The sequence below is a fragment of the Oratosquilla oratoria genome, chromosome 20 (genome assembly GCF_046742065.1).
Source record: "Oratosquilla oratoria isolate Oo_2021 chromosome 20, ASM4674206v1, whole genome shotgun sequence".
In the NCBI taxonomy this organism is placed as follows: Eukaryota; Metazoa; Arthropoda; class Malacostraca; order Stomatopoda; family Squillidae; genus Oratosquilla; species Oratosquilla oratoria.
In genome coordinates, this window is record NC_134796.1 from 10773327 (window position 1) to 10780826 (window position 7500).

The 7500-nt window shown below is 36.4% G+C and overlaps 1 protein-coding gene across 2 annotated transcripts in view; it reads right to left on the minus strand.

Moving 5' to 3' along the window:
- The window catches only part of LOC143036383 (uncharacterized), a 220468-nt gene that overhangs the window by 55346 nt on the left and 157622 nt on the right, over positions 1-7500 (minus strand). For both annotated transcript variants that reach the window (XM_076203659.1, XM_076203660.1), the window contains exon 2: positions 6045-6089. The gene's annotated coding sequence lies outside the window, so the exon portion shown is untranslated. The remainder of the gene's footprint in view (positions 1-6044; positions 6090-7500) is intronic.

Here is a 7500-nt window from a genome sequence, read left to right on the forward strand (position 1 = left end):
GACGCGGAGAGTTTCAACTTGTGGAGCAGACAGTAGTCTTCTGTTCTGCTAATAATCTACCAACCGTGTCGCTCTTTGGTCTCTAAAGTATCTCTTCATTTCCGTCGTCACGTTCTGTCTAACAACTCGCTTTAATGCACCACATCTTACGATGTGCTGAGATGGGAGGGGTAGTTGAATGGTTATTATGTGTTTATAACGTGGGTACGTGCTTTAACTCGACCACTCCTTTACAAAGGTGAAAAGGATTTCGCTCGTATATATGTATAGATATGTATATGTATATGTATATGTATATATATATATATATATATATATATATATGTATATATATATATATATATATATGTACATGTATATATATGTGTATATAAGTATATATACAAGTATATATGTATATATATGCATGTATGTATATATATATATATATGTATATAAGTATATATACATATATATATATATATATATATATATATATATATATATGTTGTACATAAAGGATTACAAAGGATTACAAATGCGGAGCATGCCGACAGGAGAACTTTTGATCCATATCTAGGTCGGATGAAAAAAAAATCATATTAATAATAAAATAATAAATAAAAACTATAATAATGTAAATAACAAATAAAATACATAAATAAATGCATAGGTATAGTTAAAATAATAAACAAACAGGTAAATAGTAAATAATAAATTGACATATAACTAATAATAAATGAAAATCAGACAGACAAACGATAACAAAACAAAAACAAATAATATAAGACAAATTATAATCATTACAGCATCTTACTTAGGTATTTATCTAAATGATTCTTAAAGCTTCGAACTGAACTACATTGCACTACCTGTGCAGGAAGTTTATTCCATTCATTAACTACACGGTTGGCAAAGTTGTTTCTACCTACTTCCAAATTGAATCTATTTCCGGACAGTTTGAGACCATTGTTTCTTGTCTGATTCTCATTCAATGTGAAAATTTTGTCACTTTTGATGTTGTCAATTCCCTTTAAAATCTTAAAGACCTGTATCAAGTCACCTCTGAGTCTACGCTTTTTTAGGGAAAACAGATTCATGTGCTTTAGTCGATTTTCGTATGATTTATTTTTGATATTTGGAATCAGTTTTGTGGCTCGCCATTGTACTTTTTCCAGTCTGTCAATGTCTTTAATGAGATTCGGTGACCATACGGAAACAGCATATTCCAAATGTGGACGAACTAACGATTTATATAGTGTGTATATACGAACTAACGATTTATATAGTGTGTATATATAGCATATATATACACACTAATTGCATTAAAAGATACGACCTATGCTCGTGAGTAGCCTTTTATTCTCTCATTGATTAAACTTGTTTTGTGCGTGTGTGTGTATGTGCATGTGTGTGTGTGTGTGCGTGTGTGCATGTGTATGTGTGTGTGTGTGTGTGTGTGTGTGTGTTTATCTAGTTGTATTTACCTAGTTGTATTATACGGGAAGAAAGCTATGCTCGTTGTGACCCGTCTTTGTGTCTTTCAGCATAAATTTTTCTTCTTAAATTCTTGGAGAGTATTTGCACACACTGTTGCCTTATCCAATTTGTTCCAGATATCCACTACTCTGTGTGGGAAACTATTGTTTTTCAGATCTCTTCTATAATTATCCTTTTTGAGTTCCTTTTCACGTCCTCTTGTTTTTTCTCTTATCTCACATTAATAAATCATCTCTGTCGAGGACTTTCATCCCTTTCATAATTCTGTAGATGGTCAGTAGATCTCCTCTTTCTCTTCTTTGTTTCGGGGTTGGTAGTTCCAATTTGGACAATATTTGTTTGTATGTCAATTTAGAGAGTGTTGGTGCCATCTTTGTCGTTGCTCTTTGAATTTTTTCTAATTTCTTTATAATCTTTTTAGTACTTTTTAGTACTTTTTTTTGTACTTTTTAGTCCATAGTGTTGCAGCGTACTCTAATCAGCGTAACTAATATTTTCTTTACCATTTCCTCATCCAAGTATTCAAAGGTCATTTTCATTGATCCTAGTAAATTGAAGGTTTCTCCGACTATTTTGTTCATATGCTTGTCTGGTGACATGTCTTCGCTGATAATTAATTACTCCTAGGTCCCCTTCCGAGCTAACTTTTTTAACTTCCTTTGTGCTAATTTTATATTGCCCTGATATTCTATTTTTACTTTTTCCAAACTCCATTATACAGCATTTCTTGATGTTGAAGTCCACTATCCACTTTTGACTCCATTCCCAGACTTTATCCAGGTCTTTCTGTAGTGATTCACATTCTTCCTCTGTACTTACTTTCTTTAGTTTTGCATCATCTGCAAAGAAGTTCATATAACATTCCACACCTTCATCCATGTCGTTTATATATAAGGCAAACATTATCGGATCCGATACAGTACCCTGTGGGACTCCACTTATCATTTCTTCCCAGGTCGAGTTTTTGTCTCTAAGTCCCACCCTCATATTGCTCCCGTTCAAGAAATCTTCCATCCATTCCAATAACTTTCCTTGTACACCACCTATTATTTCAATTTTTCTTAGTTGCTTTTTGTGTGGTACTTTATCAAATGCTTTTTGTAGATCCAGGAAAGCACAATCCGCCCATTCCTCCCTTTCTTGCATTATTTCTATTAGCCTTGAGTAAAAGCAAATCAAGTTAGTGGCACATGATCTTCCGTGTCTAAATCCAAATTGTTTTGGATTCAGTATATCATTTTCTTCCAGATGTTTAATCCATCTACTTTTGATAACTTTTTCACATATTTTTGCTATTGTGCTTGTAAGGAAGACCGGTCTATAGTTAGTTGGATTTTCCTTGCTCCTTCCTTCATATATTGGTACAATATTTGCATTTTTCCAATTTTGTTAGTACCTTTCCTTCTTTGAGTGAGTAATCAGTTATTCTATATATTTTGTCCGTTAGTTCATCTATACATTCTTTTAATATCCAATTTGCAATTCCATCCGGACCGTGTGATTTTCTGACGTCAAGGTTTTTTATTTGGTCCCTTATTTCCTTCTGTGTCACAGTTATTTCTTTCATGGGGGGAGGGATCTTTCTGTCCTTCCTCCCAATTCTGTGTACTTTCAATTGTGAATACAGGTTTAAAATGTTTGTTCATAATTTCAGCCATTTCTACATCTTCTAAATATTCATTATTCCCTTGACGCAGTTTTACTATTTCTCGTTTGTCTTTTAGTGTGTGTGTGCGTGTTTGTTTATGTGTGTGTGTTCTATTCATTGCAAGACTTTTGCTTCACACGTCTCCGAATCATTCCGTTCTCACTTGACAAGAATGACTAAAACGACGAAGAAACCATCATCATTAAAAAGATACGTGTATTTTTTTCTCATTTGTCACAATCTTGTGTTCACGCATTGACCTCGTGAAGTGAAGGGGACTCCAGGTTGTCTGATTTGACTTTGTTCTCCGTTGTAGTCTATTCTAAGTAGAAATCCACAAGAATAATTGATGCCTCATCATCCCCAACCACCACCACCCCCGACGTTCCAAGATATCTCTCCATGAAGAAACGTTGGACTGTTGTCTCTGTTGTATCTATACGGATAAGGAATATTTTAGAATGTAATAAAGAGGAAGAAGGGGAAGAGGAACAAGGGGAAGAGGAAGAGGGAAAGGAGGAAGAGCTGTCGCTAGTTGCTACCTTTTCTTATGTAAAATTGTGAAGGAAAGTGAGTTAAAGAAAATGGTGACCTTGGGCCCCCAAGTCCTTTCTTCTTCTACTCTCCTCCTTCTTCTCCTCCTCCTCCTCCTCCTCGTCCTCCTCCTTTTCTCCCTCTCTCACCTTGGAACCAAGTCTTCCTAAATATCTTTCCTCTATTTCTTTTCGTTTTCTTTTTTTTATAATATTCACACGGGGATGGGGGTGCACTTCAACTAAATGAATCAATCTTGATTTCGTCAAGTACCAGTTTAAAAAAAATCCCATTTGATTAATTTGGGGACAATCTGAATTCGTTCACTTTAGGCTCCGACGTTCAAACGAACAAGAGTCTGTCTTGATGAGGAACACATATTTTACGTCTCCCAAGTACTTGACTTGACTTTTATATTCATTCTACCTGCCACCTGGTTATTGTATTCAGACGGAAGGAAATACTCTGGGAAACCAGAAGGTGAGACTATAGCGGTTCTCAACCTGCGGGCCATGACAAGAACTTCGTACATTTCTATACCATTTCTATATCTGAATATAAAGAAAACCTTCCATCACTCTGTCCTGGCATATCACAAAAATTCTATCAAATATAAGATAATTATGAATGCCAACTTTGTAATAAAGCAAAACTTTTCTCTTAATTAATATGTTATTACTATTATTATTTCTTTTACCGTTTTTGACGGGTTTGGATTTGGGAGAAAAATGAAGGAGAGCCACACACATTTTGAGAATTCTTGAAGGGGGATGGAATGATAAAAGTTGAGAACGGCTGGGTTAGAGTATATTACATGTCCCCACCTCCTTCACCACAGGTTAAACGATAACCCATGAATCTCTTCACAATCCAATGGTTACTATACACACTTCCAGTAACTTGCACAGATATTACAAGGGGCAGGTGCTTTGGGATGGAAATTGGGCACTTCACTCTTTTGTATTATTCGTGTGTGTGTGTGTGTGTGTGTGTGTGTGTGTGTGTGTGTGTGTGTGTGTGTGTGTGTGTGTGTGTGTGTGTGTGTAAACTCTCTGTAACACCATTTTCCACATTATAAATTCTGAATGGTATGAAAATGGAAAAAGTCTGTGAGAAATAATTTTTCATTCAATTTTATATATTTTTCTGAAGGGCACTTTTGGGGCACAGGGCAAAGGGGCAGGTACTCAGGCACAACCCAGCACCCCCCCCCCCTCTGCACGGACCTGCACACTTCCCAACTATTTTCTTCCAGGATTACATGAGCCAAATATCAAGCCTGAGTGACGACGCAGTATTGCACATCCGATAGGGAACATTGCAATTCCCTTGTGATGGATCACGTTCCACGCTGCCTTAAGCGATCGAGGAAATACGTCGACATTAAACTAATTGCAGTAATACCGGAGATTATTCATAACCGTCACGCCCAATTAGGACTGAATGCTCGTCAGTTACAGATGAACCATTATATGAACAATGATTGCACAATTATATCAAATCTCTATTGCCTGCGAGGATGAACATGATTTTTCGTTTATACTCGAAGGTTTGCTGTTGGTAAATGCTTATTGCTATTATACTCCACTCAGAATTAATGTATTTGATTTTGAGTTCGAAATCTAAACTTTGGAATATCAAAATATTTTTGGCAAGAACGTATCTGGATGTATGTATATATGCAAACACTATGTATATACATATCTTTCCCTCTCTCTTTACACACACACACGCGCGCGCGCGCACACACACACACACACACACACACACACACACACACACACACACACGCACGCACACACACACACATACGCACATACACACAAACGTATACACACACACATACACACACACACACATACACGCACACACGCATACACACACATACACACAGACACATAGAGACACACACAAAACACACACACACACACACACACACACACACACGCACGCACACACACACACATACGCACATACACACAAACGTATACACACACACATACACACACACACACATACACGCACACACGCATACACACACATACACACAGACACATAGAGACACACACAAAACACACACACACACACACACACACACACACACACACACACACACACACACACACACACACACACACACACATATATATATATATATATACGCACACATAATATCTAATTCAATGGAGGGTAGATTTTCCGCGAACTGAATAATCCTTTAGCCCAGATTCGAAATATAAATTTTGTTCTAACTGACACCAGGTCATTTTATTCACCTGAAGGATATCTTCGGAGAAAAATATCTGCGGATAATTTATGCTTGTACGTTTTCTACCTTTCTGAAATATTTAGATGAGAAATTAAATTGAAACTGGACACTTACTACTTCTTGTCTGGAGCTACGCAGTCCGCATCTGGTCACTTCAGGCTGTAGAAAGAAAAAAGGAACTTGATTAAAAATGACTGAATAAAATAGTCTGCTAGACGAAAAAAGTGGAGTTGTTGTACAGCTACACAGAAAACTATCATTAGTAGGGGTGTCGAAACATTCGCTAATGAACATAACCTTATGATACCGAAGGGTTGGTATTTCTGGGGTTCGAATTGTTCGAATTTCTTCTGAATGAATATGAATCGAATAACAGTTCCGGAGTTCATATGGATTCACTATGACATGATAATCTTATTTCCGATGGAAACTTCAACTTGTCTCAAATAGTTTCGTTGTTTTGTGTCAAAATGATTAGCGTGATTTACTAACGATAGTTTTCTGTGCAGCTGTACATAGTTATAATTTTACTTAAATTTACAAAACTGTTTAAGCAACATAATTATAACGTAATCATTGTTATTGTTAACTCAAGGCAAGAATCATGAGTTGTTTTCTTTTCATCTTGATTACCTCAAAACATCTGACTGCAGCAATTGATCAATTATTTACTTATTCAAGAATACTGCTCCTCCACAACTCTCAAATATGTTATGACAGTTCCTGTGGTTGAGGAAGTGGTAACAGAACTTATGGTGGATCAGAAAGGAAGTAGGGAGGGAGGGAGGGGAGGACAAAGCGTGACGACTCAATCTCTACCTTTTATTTATATCAGCACAGCTGGTGACGTCATCGAATAGGAATGATAAAACAAAATCTAAAAGTTACATTTACAATATAACTGGGCCTCAAGTGGGAAAACACGATCAACATAAGAACAATAATAAGTAAAAATGTCAAAGTAATGTTAGAAACTGTGCTAGGTTTAAAATGGATCTTGAAGTGTTGTATGACTATATTCTTTCAACAACGACAGAGGAATCGACGACATGACGTAGTAAGAAGTTAGAATGTTCCCGTCACGTGTTGGAGGTTGATGACGATCAAGTGAAAAAAGAGAGAATGAAAAAAATCTGTTCTTTGATGAAAGCAGGGATCATTGTACGAACTTGGACAAGTAATTTTTTTCTTAAAGAAAATATTTCCATTAAAAAACTAAAAACCCTCTGGAAAAGAGAAACTAAATTCGAAAATAATTTCCGGGTTTTCCACATTGTCCCACGATATATTTCGATCCTATTTTCACTGCTTATCAAAAAGTGATCGCAGAAATCCATAAAAAGTTCCTTTCATCTTGAGAAAACCATCTTACACAGGACCAATAAATCCTCATACGATTTCCGTGTTCCTGGATGAAGACGATGTCAATCACGAATTTGCATCAGGAACCTGCCTGGGGGCGAATATTACGAGTGAATCAAGGTTGGATCTATAATACCAATGTTTACGAGGAAGAAAAGAAGAAGTCCGGGTTCGAATCTAATGGACCACGGAAATGCCATTTGAAGGC